Source organism: Schistocerca gregaria, chromosome 10, assembly GCF_023897955.1.
Source record: "Schistocerca gregaria isolate iqSchGreg1 chromosome 10, iqSchGreg1.2, whole genome shotgun sequence".
In the NCBI taxonomy this organism is placed as follows: Eukaryota; Metazoa; Arthropoda; class Insecta; order Orthoptera; family Acrididae; genus Schistocerca; species Schistocerca gregaria.
This window is the reverse complement of record NC_064929.1, coordinates 95,413,898-95,438,023: the sequence shown is the minus strand read 5'-3', so window position 1 is coordinate 95,438,023 and position 24,126 is coordinate 95,413,898.

Sequence of the window (24,126 nt, the reverse complement as noted above, 5' to 3'; positions counted from 1 at the left end):
CTCAGAAGAAGCTTCTAAGTTGATGTAATAGCCAGTAACAAGAAGTACAAATCGAGTTTTAGTTATCGATTAATGACATTTTAGACGGCTTTGGTGCCTTGCACATGAGCTAGGACCTTAACATTTTGCCTGAAGGGAGAACTAGCAGCCACTTTGCACGGTAGAAAGTGAAAAGTGTTCATATGCAGTAAGCACCTGAGAAATCTGCCCATTTTCGTCATTTCCTGTCGAATCGACTTAAAGCAAGATTGTCACATCGTCCGCTCTTCTCTATGAGACGGTTACACTTTTCGTCTGCAAAGCTATGTCGCGTGCTGCGTTATGCGCAGACACTAAAAGCAGCATAGCAGAACTCACAAGAAGCTTCTACGTATGTAATAGCCACTAAGAAGCAGTACAAATCAAGATTTAGTTATAGATTATTGACTTTTTAGCCGGCTTTGGTGTTTTGGACAAGAGCTAGCACCTTAAGATTTTGTCTGAAGGGAGATCCCGCAGCCACGTAGCACAGTAGAATGTGAAAAGTGTTCATATGTAGTAAAAACCTGAGAAATACGCCGGTTTTCTTCATTTGATAACAACTCGATTTAATGCCAGTTCGTCACATCGTCCGCTCTTCTCTATGAGACGGTTACACTTTTGTCTGTGAAGCTATGTCGCGTGCAGCGTTATGCGGAAACACTAAAAGCAGCATAGCAGAACTCACAAGAAGCTTCTACGTATGTAATAGCCAGTAAGAAGCAGTACAAATCAAGATTAAGTTATCGATTACTGACTTTTTAGCCGGCTTTGGTGTTTTGGACAATAGCTAGCACCTTAAGATTTTGCCTGAAGGGAGATCTAGCACCCACGTAGCGCAGTAGAATGTGAAAAGTGTTCATATATAGTAAAAACCTGTAAACTCCGCCCGTTTTCTTCATTTGCTATCGAATCGACTTAATGCCAGTTCGTCACAATGTCCGCTCTTATCTATGAAACCGTATATTTATCGCCTGCAACGCTATGTCCCGTGCTGCGGAATGCGGAGACACTAATAGCAGCATAGTAGAACTCAGAAGAAGCTTCTAAGTTGATGTAATTGCCAGTTAGAAGCAACACAAAAAAAGATTTAGATATCGATTATTGACTTTTTAGCCGGCTTTGGTGCCTTGGACATGAGCTAGGACCCTAAGATTTGCCAGAAGGGAAGAATTGCAGCCACGTTGCAGGGGAGAATGTGAGAAGTTTTCATATGTACTAAAAACCTGTAAACTCCGCCACTTTTCATCATTTGCTTAAGAATCGACTTAATGCCAGATCGTCACAATGGCCGCTGTTTTCCATGAAACGGTTACATTTATCGCCTGCAAAGCTATGTCGCGTGCTGTGGTATGGTGAGACACTAAACGCACCGTAGTAGAACACAGAATAAGCTTCTAAGTTGAAGTAATAGCAAGTAAGGAGCAGTACGAAACAAGTTTTAGTTACCGATTATTGACATTTTCTTGCCATCTTTGGTGCCTTGGACATGAGCTAGGACCTTAAGATTTTGCATGAACGGAGGTCTAGCAGCCACGTTGCACAGTAGAATGTCACAAGTTTTCATATTTAGTAAAAACCTGAGAAATCCGCCCGTTTTCGTCATTTGCTATGGAATCGACGTAATGCCAGTCGTCACATCGCCCGCGCTTCTCTATGAAACGGTTACTCTTTTCGTTTGCAGAGCTATGTCGCGTGCAGCGGTATGTGGAGACACTAAAAGAACCATAGTGGAACTCAGAAAAAACTTCTAAGTTGATGTAATAGCCAGTAAGAAGGAGTACAATACAAGTTTTAATTTTAGATTATTGACTTTTTAGCTGGCTTTAGTGACTTGGACATGAGCTAGGACCTTAAGATTTTGCCAGAAGGGACGAATAGCGGCCACGTAGCACGGGAGAATGTGAGAAGTTTTCATATGTACTAAAAACCTGTAAACTCCGCCCGTTTTCATCATTTGCTATAGAATCGACTTAATGCCAGATCGTCACAATGGCCGCTGTTTCCCACAAAACGGTTACATTTATCGCCTGCAAAGCTATGTCGCGTGCCTTGGTATGCTGAGACACTAAACGCACCATAGTAGAACACAGAAAAAGCTTCTAAGTTGATGTAATAGCAAGTAAGAAGCAGTACAAATCAAGTTTTAGTTATCGATTATTGACATTTTTTGCCATCTTTGGTGCCTTGGACATGAGCTAGGACCTTAAGATTTTGCTAAAGTGACGTCTAGCAGCCACGTTGTACGTTAGAATGTGAAAAGTGTTCATATGTAGTAAAACCCTGAGAAATACTCAGTTTTTCGTCATTTGATATGGACTCGACTTAATGCCAGATCGTCACATCGTCCGCTCTTCTCTATGAGACGGTTACACTTTTCGTCTGCAAAGCTATGTCGCGTTCTGCGGTATGCGGAGACACTAGACCCACCTTGTAGAACTCAGAAAAAGCTTCTAAGTTGATGTAATAGTCAGTAAGAAGTAGTACAATTCAAGTTTTAGTTATCGATTTATGACTTTTTAGCCGGCTTTGGTGCCTTGGACATGAGCTAGGGCCTTCCGATTTCGCATGAATGTACGTCGAGCAGCCAAGTTGCACGGGAGAATGTGAAAGGTGTTCAATTTTTAGTAAAAACCTTAAAATCCGCCCCTTTTCGTCATTTGCTATCGAATCGAAGTAATGCCAAATAGTCACATTGGTTGCTCTTTTCCATGAAACGGCTACATTTATCGTCTGCAGAGCTATGTCGCGTGCTACGTTATGCTGAGACACTTAAAGCACCATAGTAGGCCTCAGAAGAAGCTTCTAAGTTGATGTGTTAACGTAATAGCCAGTAAGGAGCAGTAGAATTCAAGTATTAGTTATCGATTATTGACTTGTTTTGGCATATTTGGTGCCTTGGACATGATCTAGGACCTTAAGATTTTGCTGAAGTGAGGTCTAGCAGCCACGTTGCACGTTAGAATGTGAAAAGTGTTCATATTTAGTAAAGACCTGAGAAATCCGCCCGTTTCCGTCATTTGCTATCAAATCGACTAAATGCCTCATCGTCACATCGTCCGCTCTTCTCCATGAAACGGTTACCCTTTTCGTCTGCAAAGCTATGTTGCGTGCTGCGGTATGCGGACACACTAAAAGCACCATTGTAGAACTCAGAAGAAGCTTCTAAGTTGATGTAATAGGCAGTAAGAAGCAGTACAATTCAAGTTTTTGTTTTCGATTATTGACTTTTTAGCCGGCTTTGGTGCCTTGGACATGGGTTAGGACTTTAAGATTTTGCTTGGAGGGAGGTCTAGCAGCAACGTTGCATAGTAGAATGTGAAAGTGTTCATATGCAGTAGAAACCTGTAAACTCCGCCCATTTTCTTCATTTGTTATCGAGTCGACTTAATGCCAGATCTTCACAATGGCCGCTCTTCTCTATGAATCGGTATATTTATCGTCTGCAACGCTATGTCCCGTGCTGCGGAATGCGGAGACACTAAATGCAGAATAGTAGAATACAGAAGAGGCTTCTAAGTTGAATTAACAGCCAGTAAGTAGCAGTACAAATCAAGTTTTGGTTATCGATGATGGACTTTTTAGACTTCTTTGGTGCCTTGGACATGAGATAGGACCTTCAGATTTTGCATGAAGGGACGTCTAGCAGCCACGTTGCACAGTAGAATGTCAAACGTATTCATATATAGTAAAAACCTGTAAACTCCGCCCGTTTTCGTAATTTGCTATCGAATCGATTTAATCCCAGATCGTCACATCGTCCGCTCTTCTCTATGAAACGGTTACACTTTTCGTCTGCAAAGCCACGTCGCGTGCTGCGGTATGCGGAGACACTAAAACCACCTTAGTAGAACTCAGAAGAAGGTTCTAAGTTGATGTAATAGCCAGTAAGAAGCGGTACAATTCAAGTTTTTGCTATCGATTATTGACTTTTTAGCCAGCTTTGGTGCCTTGGTCATGACCTAGGTTCTTACGATTTTGATTGAGAGGAGGATTAGCAGCCATGTTGCACGGGAGAATGTGGAAAGTGTTCATATGTAGTAAAAACCCTTTGAAATTCGCCCGTTTTCATCATTTGCTATCGAATCGACTAAATGCCAGATCGTCACATCGTCCGCTTTCCTCTATGAAACGGTTACAGATTTCGTCTGCAAAGCTATGTCGCGTGATGCGGTATACGGAGATAGTAAAAGCACCATAGTAGAACGCTGAAGAAGCTTCTTAGTTGATGTAATAACCAGTAAGAAGCAGTACAATTCAAGTTTTTGTTATCGCTTATTTACTTTTTAGCCGGCTTTGGTGCCTTGGACATGACCTAGGACCTTACGATTTTGCCTGAAGGGAAGACCAGCAGCCACGTTGCACGGGAGAATGTGAAAAGTGTTCATATGCAGTAAAAACCTGAGAAATCCGCCCGTTTTCGTCATTTGCTATCGAATCGACTTAATGCCAGATCGTCACATCCCCGCTTTTCTCTATGAAACGGTTACACATTTAGTCTGCAAAGCTATGTCGTGCGTTGCGGTATACGGAGACTTTAAAAGCACCATAGTAGAACTCAGAAGAACCTTCTAAGTTGATGTAATAGCCAGTAAGAAGCGGTACAATTCAAGTTTTTCCTATCGAATATTGACTTTTTAGCCGGCTTTGGTGCCTTGGACTTGAGCGAGGACCTTAAGATTTTGCCTGAAGGGAGGACTAGCTGCCACGTTGCACGGAAGTATGTGAGAAGTATTCATATGTAGTAAAAACCCTTGAAATTCGCCCGTATTCGTCATTTGCTATCGAATCGATTTAATGCCAGATCGACCCATCGTCCGCGCTTCTCTATGAAACTGTTACACTTTTCATCTGCAAAGCTATGTCGCGTGCTGCGGTATGCGGAGACACTAGAAGCACCATAGTAGAACAAAGAAGAAGCTTCTGAGTTTATGTAATAGCCAGTAAGAAGCAGTACAATTCAAGTTTTAGTTATCGATTATTGAGTTTTTAGACAACTTTGGTGCCTTGGACATGACCTAGGATCTTACGATTTTGATTAAGGGGAGGATTAGCTGCCACGTTGCACAGGATAATGTGAAAAGAGTTAATATGCAGTAAAAACCTGAGAATCCCCCCAGTTTATGTCATTTCCTATCGAATCGGCTTAATGCCAGTTCGTCACATCGTCCGCTCTTCTCTATGAAACGATTACACTTCCCACTGCAAAGCTATGTCGCGTGCTGTGGTATGCGGAAACACTAAAAGCACCATAGTAGAACTCAGAATAAGCTTCAAAGTTGATGAAATAGGCAGTAAGCAGCAGTACAATTCAAGTTTTCGTTATAGATTATTGTCTTTTTAGCCGGCTTTGTTGCGTTGCACGAGCTAGGGCATTTCGATTTTGCCTGAATGGATTACTAGCAACCACGTTGCACGGGAGAATGTGAAAAGTGTTCATATGTAGTAAAAACCTGAGAAATCCGCCCTTTTTCGTCATTTGCTATCTAATCGACTTAATGCCAGATCTTCACATCGTCTGCTCTTCTCTATGAAACAGTTACACTTTTCGTCTGCAAAGCTATAACGCGTGCTGCGGTATGCGGAGACACTAGAAGCACCATAGTAGAACTCAGAAGAAGCTTCTAAGTTGATGTAATAGCTAGTAAGAAGCAGTGCAATTCAAGTTTTTGTTATTGATTATTCACATTTTAGGTGGCTTTGGTTCCTTGGAGATGAGCTAGGACCTTAAGATTTTGCCTGAAGGGAGGACTAGCAGCCACGTTGCATGGGAGAATGTGAAAAGTGTTCATATGCTGTAGAAACCTGAGAAATCGACCGTTTACGACGCTTGCTAACGAATCGAGTTGATGCTAGGTCGTCACATTTCCGCTCTTCTCTATAAATCGGTTACACTTTTCGTCTACAAAGCTATGTCACGTTCTGCGGTATGCGGAGACACTAAAAGCACCAAAGTAGAACTCAGAACAAGCTTCTAAGTTTATGTAATAGCCAGTAAGAAGCAGTACAATTCAAGTTTTGTCATCGATTATTGACTTTTTAGCCGGCTTTGGTGCCTTGGACATTAGCCTGGACCTTAAGATATTGATGAAGGGAGGACTAGCAGCCACGTTACACGGAAGAATGTGAAAAGTGTCCATATGTAGTAAAAACCTGAGAAATGTGCCAGTTTTCGTCAATTGTTATCGAATCGACTTAATGCCAGATCGTCACATCTTCCGCTTTTCTCTATGAAACCGTTACACTTCTTGTCTGGAAATCTATGTCGCTTGGTGCGGCACGCGGAGACACTGAAAACACCAAAAGAGAACTCAGAAGAAGCTTCTACGTTGATGTAATAGCCAGTAAGAAGCAGTACAATTCAAGTTTTAGTTATCGATTATTGAGTTTTTAGCAAGCTCTGGTTTTTTGGAGTTGAGCTAGGACCTTACGATTTTGCCTGAAGGGAGGACTAGCAGCCACGTTGCACGGGAGAATGTGAAAAGTGTTCATATGTAATAAAAACTTGAGAAATCCGCCTGTTTTCGTCATTTTGTATGGAATCGACTGCGAAACGGTTACACTATTCGTCTGAAAAGATATGTCTCGTGCTGTGGTATGCGGAGACACTAAAAGCACCATAGTAGATCTCAGAAAAAGCTTCTAAGTTGATATAATAGCCAGTAAGAAGCAGTGCAATTCAAGTTTTGTATCGATTATTGACTTTTCAGCCGGCTTTGGAGCCTTGGACATGAGGCAGGACCTTACGATTTTGCCTGAGGGGAGGACTTGGAGCCATTTTCACGGGAGAAGGTGAAAAGTGTTCGTATGTAGTAAAAACCTAAGAAATCAGACTGTTTTCGTCATTTGCTATCGAATCGACTTAATGCCAGATCGTCACATTGTCCGCTCTTCTCTATGAAACCGTTACACTTCTTCTCTGCAAATTTATGTCGCCTGCTGCGGGATGCCTAGACAGTAAAAGCACGATAGTAGAACTCAGAAAAAGCTTTTAAGTTCATGTAATAGCCAATAAGAAGCAGTACAATTCAAGTTTTAGCTACAGATTATTGACTTTTCGCCGGCTTTTGTGCTTTGGACATGAGCTAGGACCTTACGATTTTGCCTGAAGGGAGGACTAGCAGGCACGTTGCACGGGAGAATGTGAAAAGTATTCATATGTAGTTTTCATCTGTTTTCGTCATTTGCTATCGAATCGGCTTAATGGCAGATCGTCACATCGTCCGCTTTTCTCTATGAAAGGTTTACACATTTCGTCTGCAAAGCTATGTCGCGTGCTGTGGTATACGGAGACACTAAAAGCACCATAGTAGAAATCAGAAAAAGCTTCTTAGTTGATGTAATATCCGGTAAGACTTAGTACAATTCAAGTTTCTGTTATCGATTATAGACGTTTTAGCCTGCTTTGGTGCCGTGGACATGAGATAGGACCTACGATTTTGCCTGAAGGGAGGACCAGCAGAAACGTTGCAAGGAAGAACCTGAAAAGTGTTCATATGTAAGGAAAACCGTTTGAAATTCGCCCGTTTTAGTCATTTGCTATCGATTCGACTTGATGCCAGATCGTCACATCGTCCGCTTTTCTCTATGACACGGTTACACATTTCGTCTGCAAAGCTATGTCGCGTGCTGGATACACGGAGACATTAAAAGCACCATAGTAGAACTCAGAAGAAGATTCAAAGTTGATGTTATAGCCAGTAAGAAGCAGTACAATTCAAGTTTTTGTTATCGATTATTGACTTTTTCGTCGGCTTTGGTGCCTTGGACACGAGGTATGGACCTTAAGATTTTGCCTTAAGGGAGGACTAGCAGCCACGTTGCACGGGAGAATGTGAATAGTGTTCATATGTAGTAAAAACCAAAGAAATCCGCTCGTTTTCATCATTTGCTATCGAATCGACTTAATGCCAGATCGACACATCGTCCGCTCTTCTCTATGAAACCGTTACACTTCTTGTCTGCAAATGTATGTCGCGTGCAGCGGTATGCGGAGACACTAGAAGCACCATAGTAGAACTAAGAAGAAGCTTCTGAGTTGATGTAATAGCCAGTAAGACGCTGTACAACTCAAGTTTAGTTATCGATTATTGAATTTTTAGCCGGCTTTGGTGGCTTGGACATGAGCTAGGAACTTACGATTTTGCCTGAATGGAGGAGGAGCTGCCACGTTGCACGGGAGAATGTGAAAAGTTTTCATATGCACTAAAAACCTAAGAAATCTGCCCATTTTCTTCATTTGCTATCGAATTGACTTAGTGCCAAATCGTCACATCGTCCGCTCTTCTCTTAGAAACGGTAACACTTTTTGTCTGCAAAGCTATGTCGCGTACTGCGGTATACGAAGACAGTAGAAGCACCGTTGCATGAAGGGAGGACTAGCAGGCACGTTGCACGGGAGAATGTGAAAAGTGTTCATATGTAGTAAAAACCTGAGAAACGCGCCCGTTTGCGTCATATCCTATCGAATCTACTTAATGCCTGATCGTCACATCGTCCGCTCTTCTCTATGAAACGGTTGCACTTTTCGTCTGCAAAGCTATGTTGCCAGCTGAGTTATGCGGAGACACTAAAAGCACCATATTAGAACTCAGAAGAAGCTTCTAAGTTGATGTAATAGCCAGTAAGAAGCAGTACAATTCAAGTTTTTACTATCGATTATTGTCAATTTAGCCAGCTTTGGTGCCTTGGACAAGACCTAGGATCATACGATTTTGATTGAGAGGAGGATTAGCAGCCATGTTGCACGGGAGAATGTGAAAAGTATTCATATGTAGTAAAAACACTTTGAAATTCGCCCGTTTTCATCATTTGCTATCGAATCGACGTAATGCCAGATCGTCACATCGTCCGCTTTCCTCTATGAAACGGTTACACATTTCGTCTGCAAAGCTATGTCACGTGCTGCGGTATACGGAGATAGTAAAAGCACCATAGTAGAACGCAGAAGAAGCTTCTTATTTGATGTAATAGCCAGTAAGAAGCAGTATAATTCAAGTATTTGCTATCGATTATTGACTTTTTAGCCGGCTATGGTGCCTTGGACTTGAGTTAGGACCTTAAGATTTTGCCTGAAGGGAGGACTAGCTGCCACGTTGCACGGGAGTATGTGAAAGGTGTTCATATGTAGTAGAACACCTTTGAAATTCGCCCGTTTTCCTCATTTGCTACCGAATCGACGTAATGATAGATCGACACATCGTCTGCTCTTCTCTATGAAACGGTTGCACTTTTCGTCTGCAAAGCTATGTCGCGTGCTGCTGTATGCGGAGACACTAGAAGCACCATAGTAGAACAAAGAAGCTTCTGAGTTGATGTAATAGCCAGTAAGAAGCAGTACAATTCAAGTTTTTACTATCGATTATTGTCAATTTAGCCAGCTTTGGTGCCTTGGACAAGACCTAGGATCATACGATTTTGATTGAGAGGAGGATTAGCAGCCATGTTGCACGGGAGAATGTGAAAAGTATTCATATGTAGTAAAAACACTTTGAAATTCGCCCGTTTTCATCATTTGCTATCGAATCGACTTAATGCCAGATCGACACATCGTCCGCTCTTCTCTATGAAACCGTTACACTTCTTGTCTGCAAATGTATGTCGCGTGCAGCGGTATGCGGAGACACTAGAAGCAAAATAGTAGAACTCAGAAGAAGCTTCTAAGTTGATGTAATAGGCAGTAAGCAGCAGTACAATTCAAGTTTTTGATATCGATTATTGACTATTTAGCCAGCTTTGGTGCCTTGGATATGGGCTATGACCTTCCGATTTTTCCTGAAAGGAGGACTAGCAGCCACGTTGCACGGGAGAATGTGAAAAGTGTTCATATGTAGTAAAAACCCATTGAAATTCGCCCGTTTTCGTCATTTGCTATCGAATCGACTTAATGCCAGATCGACACTTCGACCGCGCATCTCTATGAAACGGTTACACTTTTAGTCTGCAAAACTACGTCTCGTGCTGCTGTATGCGGAGACACTAGAAGCATCATAGTAGAACTAAGAAGAAGCTTCTGAGTTGATGTAATAGCCAGTAAGAAGCAGTACAATTCAAGTTTTAGTTATCGATTATTGAAATTTTTCTGGGTTTGGTGTCTTGGACATGAGCCAATACCTTACGATTTTGCCTGAAGGGAGTACTAGCAGCCACGTTGCACGGGAGAATGTGAAAAGTGTTCAAATGTAGTAAAAACATGAGAAATACGCCCGTTTCTTCATTTGCTATCGACTCGACTTCATGCCAGATCGTCACATCGTACGCTCTTCTTTTTGAAACGGTTACACTTTGCGTCTGCAAAGCTATGTCGCGTGCTGCGGTATGCGGGGACACTAGAAGCACCATTGTATAACTCAGAAGAAGCTTCAAAGTTGAGGTAATAGCCAGTAAGAAGCAGTACAATTCTAGTTTTTGTTATCCATTATTGACTTTTTAGCCGGCTTTGGTGCCTTGTACATGAGCTACGACCTTAAGATTTTCCCTGAATGGAGGACTAGCAGCCACGTTGCACGTGAGAATGTGAAAAGTGTTCATATGTAGTAAAAACCTGAGAGATCCGCCCGTTTTCGTCATTTGCTATCGACTTGACTTAATGCCAGATCGTCAAATCGTCCGTTCTTCTCTTTGAATCGGTTACACTTTTCGTCTGCAAAGCTATGTCGCGTGCTGCGGTATGCAAGGACACCAGAAGCACCATATTAGAACTCAGAAGAAGATTCTAAGTTGATGTAATAGCCAGTAAGAAGCAGTACAGTTCAAGTTTTTGTTATCGATTATTGACTTTTTAGCTGGTTTTGGTGCCTTGGATATGAGCAAGGACCTTATGATTTTGCCTGAAGGGAGGACTAGCAGCAACGTTGAACGGGAGAATATGAAAACTATTCATATGTAGTAAAAACCCTTTTGAAATTCGCCCGTTTTCGTCCTTTGCTATCTAATCGAATTAATGCCAGATCGTCACATCGTTCGCTTTTCTCTATGAAACGGTTACACATTTCGTCTGCAAAGCTATGTCGCGTGCTGCGGTATACGGAGACACTAAAAGCACCATAGTAGAGCTCAGAAGAAGCTTCTAATTTGAAGTAATAGAAAGTAAGAAGCAGTACAATTCAAGTTTTTGCTATCGATTATTTACTTTTTAGCCATCTTTGGTGCCTTGTACATGACCTAGGACCTTAAGATTTTCCTTGAATGGAGGAATAGCAGCCACGTTGCACGGGAGAATGGATAAGTGTTCATATGTAGTAAAAACCTGGGAAATCCGCCCGTGTTCGTCATTTGCTATCGACTCGACTTAATGCCAGATCGTCAAATCGTCCGCTCTTCTCTTTGAAACGGTTACACTTTTCGTCTGCAAAGCTATGTCGCGTGCTGCGGTATGCGGAGACACCAGAAGCACCATAGTATAACTCAGAAGAAGCTTCTAAGTTGATGTAATAGGCAGTAAGAAGCAGTCAAATTCAAGTTTTTGTTATCGATTATTTACTTTTAGCCGACTTTAGTGCCTTGGACATTAGCTAGGACCTTAAGATTTTGCCTGAAGGGAGGACTAGCAGCCACGTTGACGGGAGAATGTGAAAAGTGTTCATATGTAGTAAAAACCCTTTCAAATTCCCCCGTTTTCGTCATTTGCTATCGATCGACTTAATGCCAGATGGACACATCGTCCGCGCTTCTCTATGAAACGGTTACACTTATCGTCTGCAAAGCTATTTTGTGTGGAGCTGTATGCGGAGACACTAGAAGCACCATAGTAGAACTAAGAAGAAGCTTCTGAGTTGATGTAATAGCCAGTGAGAAGCAGTAAAATTCAAGTTTTTGTTATCGATTATTGACTTTCTAGCCGGATTTGGGGCCTTGCACTTGAGCTAGGACCTTACGATTTTGCGTGAAGGGTGGACTAGCAGCCACGTTGCATGGGAGAATGTAAAAAGTGTTCAAATGTAGTAAAAACATCAGAAATCCGCCCGTTTCTTTATTTGCTATCGACTCGACTTCATGCCAGATCGTCACATCGTCCGCTCTTCTCTATGAAACGGTTACACTTTTAGTCTGCAAAGCTATGTCGCGTGCTGCGGTATACGGAGTTACTAGAAGCTCCATAGTATAACTCAGAAGAAGCTTCAAAGTTGATATAATAGCCAGTAAGAAGCAGTACAATTCAAGTTTTTGTTATCGATTATTGACTTTTTAGCCGGATTAGGTGCCTTGCCCTTGAGCTATAACCTTACGATTTTGCCTGAAGGGAGGACTAGCAGCCACGTTGCACGGGAGAATGTGAAAAGTGTTCATATGTAGTAAAAACCTGAGAAAGCCGCACGTTTTCGTCATTTGCTGTCGAATCGACTTAATGCCAGATCGACACATCGTCCGCTTTTCCCTGTGACACGGTTACACATTTTGTCTGCAATGCTATGTCGCGTGCTGCGGTTTGCGGAGGCACTAAAAGCATCATAGTAGAACGCAGGATAAGCTTCTAAGTTTATGAAAAAGCCAGTAAGAAGCAGTACAATTGAAGTTTTTGTTATCCATTATTGACTTTTTACCTGGCTTTGGTGTCATGGACATGCGCTAGGACCTTACGATTTTGCCTGAATGGAGGACTAGTAGCCACGTTGCACGGGAGTATGTGAAAGGTGTTCATATGTAGTAAACAACTGAGAAATCGGCCCGTTTTCGTCGTTTGCTATCAAATCGACTTTATGCCAGATCGTCACATCGTCCGCTCTTTACTATGAAAGCGTTACACATTTTGTCTGCAAAGGTATGTCGCGTGCTGCGGTATACGGAGAAACTAGAAGCCCCATAGTGGAACGCAGATTAAGTTCTAAGTTTATGAAATAGCCAATAAGAAGCAGTACAATTCAAGTTTTTGTTATCGATTATTGACTTTTTAGCCGGCTTTGGTGCCTGGGACGTGGGCCAGGACCTTAAAATTGTGCCTGAAGGGAGGACTAGCAGCCACGTTGCATGGGAGAATGTGAAAAGTGTTTATATGTAGTATAAACTCTATGAAATTCGCCCGTTCTCGTCATTTTCTGTCGAATCGACTTAATGCCAGATCGACACATCGTTCGCGCTTCTCTATGAAACGGTTACACTTTTCGTCTGCAAAGCTATGTCGCGTGCTGCGGTATACGGAGACCATCAAAGCACCATAGTTGAACTCAGAAGAGGCTTCTATGTTGATGTAATAGAGAGAAAGAAGCAGTACAATTCAAGTTTTTGCTATCGATTTATGACTTTTTAGCCGGCTTTGGTGCCTTAGTCATGAGCTAGACCTTACGATTTTGCCTGAAGGGAGGACTAGCAGCCACGTTGAACGGGAGAATGTAAAAAATGTTCATATGTAGTTAAAACCTGAGAAATCCGCCAGTTTTCGTCATTTGCTATTGAATCGACTTCATGCCAGATCGTCACATCGTCCGCTCTTCACTATGAAACGGTAACACTTTTTGTCTCCAAAGCTATGTCGCGTGCTGCGGTATGCGGAGACACTAGAAGCACCATAGTATAACTCAGAAGAAGCTTCAAAGTTGATATAATAGCCAGTAAGAAGCAGTACAATTCAAGTTTTTGCTATCGATTATTTACTTTTTAGCCGGCTTTCGTGCCTTGGACATGAGCTAGGACTATAAGATTTTGAATGAAGGGAGCACTAGCAGCCACGTTGCACGGGAGAATGTGAAAGGTGTTCATATGTAGTAAAAACCTGAGAAATCCGCCCGTAGCCGTCATTTGCTATCGAATCGACTTAATGCCAGATCGACACATCGTTCGCGCTTCTCTATGAAACGGTTGCACTTTTCGTCTGCAAAGCTATGTCGCGTGCTGCTGTATGCGGAGACACTAGAAGCACCATAGTATAACTCAGATGAAGCTTCTAATTTGATGTAATAGAAAGTAAGAAGCAGTAGAATTAAAGTAATTGTTATCGATTATTGATTTTTTAGCCGGCTTTGGTGCCTTGGACTTGAGGTAGGACCTCACGATTTTACCTGAAGGGAGGACTAGCAGCCAAGTTGCACTAAAGAATGTGAAAAGTTTTCATATGTAGTAAAAACCTGAGAAATCAGCCCGTTTTCGTCATTTGCTATCGAATCGAATTAATGCCAGATCGTCACATCGTCCGCTTTTCTCTATGAAACGGTTACACATTTCGTCTGCAAAGCTATTTCGCGTGCTGCGGTATACGGAGACACTAAAAGCACCATAGTAGAGCTCAGAAGAAGCTTCTAAGTTGAAGTAATAGCCAGCAAGAAGCAGTACAATTCAAGTTTTTGCTATCGATTATTTACTTTTTAGCCGGCTTTGGTGCCTTGGACATGAGCTAGGACCTTAAGATTTTCCCTGAATGGAGGACTAGCAGCCACGTTGCACGGGAGAATGTGAAAAGTGTTCATATGTAGTAAAAACCTGAGAAATCCGCCCGTTTTCGTCATTTGCTATCGACTTGACTTAATGCCAGATCGTCAAATCGTCCGCTCTTCTCTTTGAATCGGTTACACTTTTCGTCTGCAAAGCTATGTCGCGTGCTGCGGTATGCGGAGAAACCAGAAGCACCGTAGTATAACTCAGAAGAACTTTCTAAGTTGATGTAGTAGCCAGTAAGAAGCAGTACAATTCAAGTTTTTGCTATCGATTATTGACTTTTTAGCCGGCATTGGTGAGTTGGACATGAGTTAGGACCTTAAGATTTTAGCTGAAGGGAGGAGTAGGAGCAACGTTGCACGGGAGAATATGAAAACTGTTCATATGTAGTAAAAACCCTTTGAAATTCGCCCGTTTTCGTCATTTGCTACCGAATCGACGTAATGCCAGATCGACACATCGTCTGCTCTTCTCTATGAAACGGTTACACTTTTAGTCTGCAAAGCTATGTCGCGTGCTGTGGTGTGCGGAGACACTAGAAGCACCATAGTGTAACTCAGAAGAAGCTTCAAAGTTGAGGTAATAGCCAGTAAGAAGCAGTAGAATTCAAGATTTTGTTACCGATTATTGACTTTTTAGCCGGCTTTGGTGCCTTGGACTTGAGCTATACCTTATGATTTTGCCTGAAGGGAGGACTAGCAGCCACGTTGCACGGGAGTATGTGAAAAGTGTTCATATGTAGTATAAACTTGAGAAATACCCCCGTTTTCGTCATTTGCTATCGAATCGACTTAATGTCAGATCGACATATCGTCCGCGCTTCTCTATGACACGGTTACACATTTCGTCTGCAAAGCTATGTGTAGTGCTGCGGTATACGGAGACACTAAAAGCACCACAGTAGAAGTCAGAAGAAGCTTCTAAGTTGATGTAATAGCCAGTAAGAAGTAGTACAATTCAAGTTTTTGTTATCAATTATTGACTTTTTAGCCGGCTTTATTGAGTTGGACATGAGGTAGGACCTTAAGATTTTGGCTGAAGGGAGGACTAGCAGCCACGTTGCACGGGAGAATATGAAAACTGTTCATATGTATTAAAAACCCTTTTGAAATTCGCCCGTTTTCGTCATTTGCTATCGAATCGACTTAATGCCAGATCGACACATCGTCCGCGCTTCTCTATGATACGGTTACACATTTTGTCTGCAAAGCTATGTGTAGTGCTGCGGTATACGGAGACACTATAAGCACCATAGTATAACTCAGAATAAGCTTCTAATTTGATGTAATAGCTAGTAAGAAGCAGTAGAATTAAAGTATTTGTTATCGATTATTGACTTTTTAGCCGGCTTTGGTGCCTTGGACTTGAGCTAGGACCTCACGATTTTGCCTGAAGGGAGGAATGACAACCACGTTGCACTAAAGAATGTGAAAAGTGTTCATATGTAGTAAAAACCTGAGATATCAGCCCGTTTTCGTCATTTGCTATCGAATCGAATTAATGCCAGATCGTCACATCGTCCGCTTTTCCCTATGAAACGGTTACACATTTCGTCTGCAAAGCTATGTCGCGTGCTGCGGCATACGGAGACACTAAGAGCACCATAGTAGAGCTCAGAAGAAGCTTCTAAGTTGAAGTAATAGCCAGTAAGAAGCAGTACAATTCAAGTTTGTACTATCGATGATTGACTTTTTAGCCGTCTTTGGTGCCTTGGAAATGATCTAGGACCATAAGATTTTGAATGCACGGAGGACTAACAGCCACGTTGCACGGGAGAATGTGAAATGTGTTCATATGTAGTAAAAACCCTTTGAAATTCGCCCGTTTTCGTCATTTGCTATCGAATCGACTTAATGCCAGATCGACATTTCGACCGCGCTTCTCTAAAAAATGGTTACACTTTTCGTCTGCAAAGCAATTTCGCGTGCTGCGGTACGCGGAGACACTAGAAGCACAATAGTAGAACTAAGAAGAAGCTTCTGAGTTGATGCAATAGCCAGTAAGATGCAGTACAATTCAAGTTTTTTAATCCATTATTGACTTTTTAGCCGGCTTTGATGCCTTGCACATGAGCTAGGACCTTAAGATTTTCCCTGAATGGAGGAATAGCAGCCACGATGCACGGGAGAATGGAAAAGTTTTCATATGTAGTAAAAACCTGAGAAATCCGCCCGTTTTCGTCATTTGCTATCGACTCGACTTAATGCCAGATCGTCAAATCGTCCGCTCTTCTCTTTGAAACGGTTACACTTTTCGTCTGCAAAGTTATGTAGCGTGCTGCGGTACGCGGAGACACTAGAAGCACCATAATAGAACTAAGAAGAAGCTTCTGAGTTGATGCAATAGCCAGTGAGAAGCAGTAAAATTCAAGTTTTTGTTATCGATTATTGACTTTCTAGCCGGATTTGGTGCCTTGGACTTGAGCTAGGACCTTACGTTTTTGCCTGAAGGGAGGACTAGCTGCCACGTTGCACGGGAGAATGTAAAATGTGTTCATATGTAGTAAAAACTCTTTGAAATTCGCCCGTTTTCGTCACATGCTATCGAATCGACTTTATGCCAGATCGGCACATCATCCGCGCATCTCTAGGAAACGGTTACACTTTTCGTCTGCAAAGCTATGTCGCGTGCTGCGGTATGCGGAGACACTAAAAGCACCATAGTAGAAGTCAGAAGAAGCTTCTAAGTTGATGTAATAGGCAGTAAGAAGCAGTACAAATCAAGTATTTGTTATCCCTTATTGACTTTTTAGCCGGCTTTGGTGCCTTGTACATGAGCTATGACCTTAAGATTTCCCCTGAAGGGAGGACTAGCAGCCACGTTGCACGGGTGAATTTGAAAAGTGTTCATATGTAGTAAAAACCTGAGAGAACCGCCAGTTTTCGTCATTTGCTATTGAATCGACTTAATGCCAGATCGTCACATCGTCCGCTCTTCTCTATGAAACGGTTGCACATTTCCCTGCAGAGCTATGTCACGTGCTGCGGTTTGCGTATACACTAAAAGCACCTTGTAGAACTCAGAAGAAGCTTCTAAGTTGATGTAATAGGCAGTAAGCAGCAGTACAATTCAAGCTTTTGTTATCGATTATTGACTTTTTAGCCAGCTTTGGTGCCTTGGACCTGGTCTATGACCTTCCGATTTTGCCAGAAGGGAGGACTAGCTGAAACTTTGCACGGGAGAATGTGAAAAGTTTAACTATGCAGTAAAAACCTAAGAAATCCGCCCGTTTCCGTCATTTGCTATCGAATCGACTTATTGCCAGATTGTCACATCGTCCGCTCTTCACTATGAAACGGTAACACTTTTTGTCTCCAAAGCTATGTCGCGTGCTGCGGTATGCGGAGAGACTAAAAGCACCATAGTAGAACGCTAAACAAGCTTCTAAGTTAATGAAATAGCCAGTAAGAAGCAGGACAACTCAAGTTTTTGTTATCGAATATTGACTTTTTATCGGGCTTTGGTGCCTTGGACATGAGCTAGGACCTTACGATTTTGCCTGAAGGGAGGACTATCAGCCACGTTGACGGGAGAATGTGAAAAGTGTTCATATGTTGTAAAAACCTGAGAAATCCGCCTATTTTCTTCATTTGCTGAATCGACTCAATGCCAGATCGTCACATCGTCCGCTCTTCTCTATTACACTTTTCGTCTTCAAAGCTATGTCGCGTGCTGCGGTATGCGGAGATACTAGAAGCACCATAGTAGAACTCAGAAGAAGCTTCTAAATTGATGTAATAGACAGTAAGAAGCAGTACAATTCAAGTTTTTGTTATCGATTATTGACTTTTTCGCCGGCTTTGGTGCCTTGGACGTGAGCTAGGACCTTAAGATTTTGCCTGAAGGGAGGACCAGTTAACACGTCGCACGGGAGAATGTGAAACGTGTTCATATGTAGTAAAAACCTAAGACATCCGCCCGTTTTCTTCATTTGCTATCGAATCGACTTAATGCCAGATCGTTACATCGTCCGCTCTTCTCTATGTACCGTTACACTTTTCTTCTGCAAAGCTATGTCGCGTGCTGCGGTAAGCGGACACACTAAAAGCACCATAGTAGAACCCAGAAGAAGATTCTAAGTTCATGTACTAGCCAGTATGAAGCAGTACAATTCAAGTTCTTGTTATCGATTATTGACTTTTTAGCCGGCTTTGGTGACTTGGACATGAGCTAGGACCTTACGATTTTGCCTGAAGGAGAGGAATAGATAACACGATGCACAGGAGAATGTGAAAAGCGTTCATATGTAGTAAAAACCTGAGAAATCCGCCCGCTTTGGTCATTTTCTATCGAATCGACTTAATGCCTGATCGTCACAACGGCTGCTCTTCTCTATGATATGGTTACACTTTTCGTCTGCAAAGCTATGTCCCGTGCTGCGGTATACGGAGACCAAGAAGCACCATACTAGAGCTCAGAAGAAGCTTCTAAGTCTATGTGATAGGCAGTAAGTAGCAGTACATTTCAATTTTTGGTTATCGATAATTGACTTTTTAGCCGGCTTTGGTGACTTGGACATGATCCAGGACCTTACGATTTTGCTGGAAGTATGTGCACGGAGAATGTGAAGAGTGTTCATATGTAGTAAAAACCTGGGAAATCCGCCCGTTTTCGTCATTTGCTACCGAATCGACTTAATGCCAGATCGTCACATCGCCCGCTCTTCTCTATGAAACGGTAACACATTTCGTCTGCAAGTCTATGTCGCGTGCTGCTGTATGCGGAGACACTAAAAGCACCATAGCAAAACTGAGAAGAAGCTTCCAAGTTGATGTAATAGCCAGTAAGAAGCAGTTAAATTCAAGTTTTTGCTATCGATTATTGACTTTTTAGACGGCTTTGGTGACTTGGACATGAGCTAGGTTCTTACGATTTTTGCCTGAATGTAAGACTAGCAGCCACGTTGCACGGGAGAATGTGAAAAGTGTTCATATGCAGTAAAAACCTGAGAAATCCGCCCGTTTTCGTCATTTGCTATCGAATCGACTTAATGCCAGATCGTCACATCGTATGCTCTTCTCTATGAAACGGTAACACATTTCGTCTGCAAAGCTATGTCGCGTGCTGCGGTATACGGAGACACTAGAAGCACCATAGTACAACTCAGAAGAAGCTTTTAAGTTGATGTAATAGCCAGTAAGAAGTAGTACAATTCAAGTTTTAGCTATGGATTATTGACTTTTTAGAAGGCTTTGGTGCCTTGGACATGAGCTAGGACCTTACGATTTTGCCTGAAGGGAGGACTAGCAGCCACGTTGCACGGGAGAATGTGAAAAGTGTTCATATGTAGTTAAAACCTGAGAAACGGGCCCGTTTGCGTCATTTCCTATCGAATCTACTTAATGCCTGATCGTCACATCGTCCGCTCTTCTCTATGAAACGGTTACACTTTTCGTCTGCAAAGCTATGTTGCTAGCTGAGGTATGCGGAGACACTAAAAGCACCATACTAGAACTCAGAAGAAGCTTCTAAGTTGATGTAATAGCCAGCAAGAGGCAGTACAATTCAAGTTTTCGTTATCTATTATTGGCTTTTTGGCCGGCGTTAGTGACTTGGACATGATGTAGGAGCTTACGATTTTGCCTGAATGGAGGACTAGCAGCCACGTTGCACGGGAGAATGTGAAAAGTGTTCATATGTAGTAAAACCCTCAGAAATCCGCCCGTTTTAGTCATTTGCTATCGAATCGACTTAATGCCAGATCGTCACATCGTCCGCTCTTCTCTATGAAACGGTTACGATTTTCGTCTGCAAAGCTATGTCGCGTGCTGCGGTATGTGGAGACACTAAAAGCACCATAGTAGAACTGAGAAGAAGCTTCTAAGTTGATATAATAGCCAATAAGAAGCAGTACAACTCAAGTTTTTGTTTTCGGCTATTGACTTTGCAGCCGGCTTTGGTGCCTTGGACATGAGCTAGGACCGTGCGATGTTTCCTGTAGGGCGAACTAGCAGCCACGTTGCACGGCAAAATGTGAAAAGTGTTCAAAGTAGAAAAAAACCTTAGAAATCCGCCCGGTTTCGTCATTTGCTATCAAATCGACTTAATGCCAGATCAAAACATCGTCCGCTCTTCTCTATGAAACGTTTACACTTTTCGTCTGCATAGCTAAGTCACGTGCTGCTGTATGCGGAGATACTAAAAGCACCATAGTAAATCATAGAAGAAGCTTCTAAGTTGATATAATAGCCAGTAAGAAGCAGCACAATTCAAGTTTTTGTTATCGATTATTGACTTTTTAGCCGGCTTTAGTGCCTTGGACATTAGCTAGGACCATACGATTTTGCATGAAGGGAGGACTAGCAGCCACGTTGCACGGGAGAATGTGAAAAGTGTTAATATGTAGTAAAAACCTGACAATCCCGCCCGTTTTCGTCATTTGCTATCGAATCGACTTAATGCCAGATCGTCACATCGTCCGCTCTTCTCTATGAAACGGTTACACTTTTCATCTGCAAAGCTATATCGCGTGCTGCTGTATACGGAGACACTTAAAGCACCATAGTAGAACTCAGAAGAAGCTTCCAAGTTGATGTAATAGCCAGTAAGAAGCAATACATTTCAAGTTCATGTTATCGGTTATTGACTTTTTAGCCGGCTTTGGTGCCTTGGGCATGAGCTAGAACCTTACGATTTTGACTGAAGGAAGGACTAGCAGCCACGTTGCACGGGAGAATGTGAAAAGTGTTCATATGTAGTAAAAACCTGAGAAATCGGCTCGTTTTCGTCATTTGCTATCCAATCGGCTTAATGTCAGATCGTCACATCGTCCGCTCTTCTTTATGAAACGGTTACACTTTTCATCTGCAAAGCTATGTTGCTTGCTGCTGTATGCGGAGACACTAAAACCACCATAGCAGAACTCAGAAGAAGCTTCTAAGTTGATGTAATAGCCAGTAAGAAGCAGTAAAATTCAAGTTTTTGCTATCGATTATTGACTTTTTAGCCGGCTTTGGTGACTTGGACATGAGCTAGGACCATACGATTTTGGCTGAAGGGAGGACTAGCAGCCACGTTGCACGGGAGAATGTGAAAAGTGTTAATATGTAGTAAAAACCTGACAATCCCGCCCGTTTTCGTCATTTGCTATCGAATCGACTTAATGCCTGATCGTCACATCGTCCGCTCTTCTCTATGAAACGGTTACACTTTTCGTCTGCAAAGCTATGTCGCGTGCTGCGGTATGTGGAGAAACTAAAAGCACCATAGTAGAACTGAGAAGAAGCTTCTAAGTTGATGTAATAGCCAGTAAGAAGCAGTACAACTCAAGTTTTTGTTTTCGGTTATTGACTTTTTAGCCGGCTTTAGTGCCTTGGACATGAGCTAGGACCTTGCGATGTTCCCTGTAGAGCGAACTAGCAGCCTCGTTGCACGGCAAAATGTGAAAAGTGTTCAAAATAGATAAAAACCTGTGAAATCCGCCCGGTTTCGTCATTTGCTATCAAATCTACTTAATGCCAGACCGAAACATCGTCCGCTCTTCTCTATGAAACGTTTACACTTTTCGTCTGCAAAGCTATGTCGCGTGCTGCTGTATGCGGAGACACTAGAAGCATCAAAGTAGAACTCAGAAGAAGCTTCTAAGTTGATGTAATAGCCAGTAAGAAGCAGTACAATTCAAGTTTTTGTTATCGATTATTGACTTTTTAGCCGGCTTTAGTGCCTTGGATATTAGCTAGGACCATACGATTTTGCATGAAGGGAGGACTAGCAGCCACGTTGCACGGGAGAATGTGAAAAGTGTTCGTATGTAGTTACAACCAGGGAAATCCGCCCGTTTTCGTCATTTGATATCGAATTGACTTAATGCCAGATCGACACATCGTCCGCTCTTCTCTCATGAATCGTTTACACTTTTCGTCTGCAAAGCTATGTCGCGTGCTGCGGTATGCAGAGACACTAAAAGCACCATAGTAGAACTCAGAAGAAGCTTCTAAGGTGATGTAATAGCCAGGAAGAAGCAGTACAATTCAAGTTTTGCTAACGATTATTGAGTTTTTAGCCTTCTTTGGTGCCTTGGACGTGAGCTAGGACCTTACGATTTTGCCTGAAGGGAGGACTGGCGGCGACGATGTACTCGAGAATGTGGTAAGTGTTCTTATGTAGTGGAAACCTGAGAAATCCGCCTGTTTTCGTAATTTTCTATCGAATCGAATTAATGCTAGAATGACACATCGTCCGCTCTTCTCTATGAAACGGTTACACATTTCGTCTGCAAAGCTTTGTCGCGTGTTGCGGTATACGGAGACACTTAGAGCACCATAGTAGAACTCAGAAGAAGCTTCCAAGTTGATGTAATAGCCAGTAAGAAGCAATACATTTTAAGTTCATGTTATCGGTGATTGACTTTTTAGCCGGCTTTGGTGCCTTGGACATGAGCTAGAACATTACGATTTTGACTGAAGGGAGGACTAGCAGCCACATTGCACGGGAGAATGTGAAAAGTGTTAATATGTAGTAAAAACCTGACAATCCCGCTCGTTTTCGTCATTTGCTATCGAATCGGTTTAATGCCAGATCGTCACATCGTCAGCTCTTCTCTATGAAACGGTTACACTTTTCAACTGCAAAGCTATATCCCGCTCTGCTGTATGCGGAGACACTAGAAGCACCAAAGTAGAACTCAGAAGAAGGTTCTAAGTTGTTGTAATTGCCATTAAGAAGCAGTACAATTCAAGTTTTTGCTAACGATTATTGAGTTTTTAGCCGTCTTTGATGCCTTGGACGTGAGCTAGGACCTTACGATTTTGCCTGAAGGGAGGACTGGCGGCGACGATGTACTGGAGAATGTGGTAAGTGTTCTTATGTAGTGAAAACCTGAGATATCCGCCCGTTTTCGTAATTTTCTATCGAATCGAATTAATGCTAGAATGTCACATCTTCCGCTCTTCTCTATGAAACGGATACACATTTCGTCTGCAAAGCTTTGTCGCGTGTTGCGTTATACGGAGACACTTAAAGCACCATAGTAGAACTCAGAAGAAGCTTCTAAGTTGATGTAATAGCCAGTAAGAAGCAGTACCATTCAAGTTTTTGTTATCGATTATTGACTTTTTAGCCGACTTTGGTGCATGGACATGGGCTAGGAGACACTTAAAGCACCATATTAGAACTCAGAAGAAGCTTCTAAGTTGATGTAATAGCCAGTAAGAAGCAGTACCATTCAAGTTTTTTTTATCGATTATTGACTTTTTAGCCGACTTTGGTGCATGGACATGGGTTAGGACCTTATGATTTTGCCTGATGGGAGGACTAGGAGCCACGTTGCACGGGAGAATGTAAAAAGAGTTCATAAGTAGTAAAAACCTGAGAAATCCGCCCGTTTTAGTCATTTGCTATCGAATCGACTTAATGTCAGATCGTCACATCGTCCGCTCTTCTCTATGAAACGGTTACACTTTTTGCTGCAAGTCTATGTCGCGTGCTGCGGTATGCGGACACACTAACAGCACAATAGTAGAACTCAGGAGAAGCTTCCAAGTTGATGTAATAGCCAGTAAGAAGCAGTACAGTTCAAGTTTTTGCTTTCGATTATTGACATTTTAGCCGGCTTTGGTGATTTGGACATGAGCTAGGACCTTACGAATTTTCCTGAAGGGAGGACTAGCAGCCACGTTGCGCGGGAGAATGTGAAAAGTGTTCATATGTAGTAAAAATCTGAGAAACCCGCCCGTTTGCGTCATATGCTATCGAATCGACTTAATGCCTGATCGTCACATCGTCCGCTCTTTTCTATGAAAC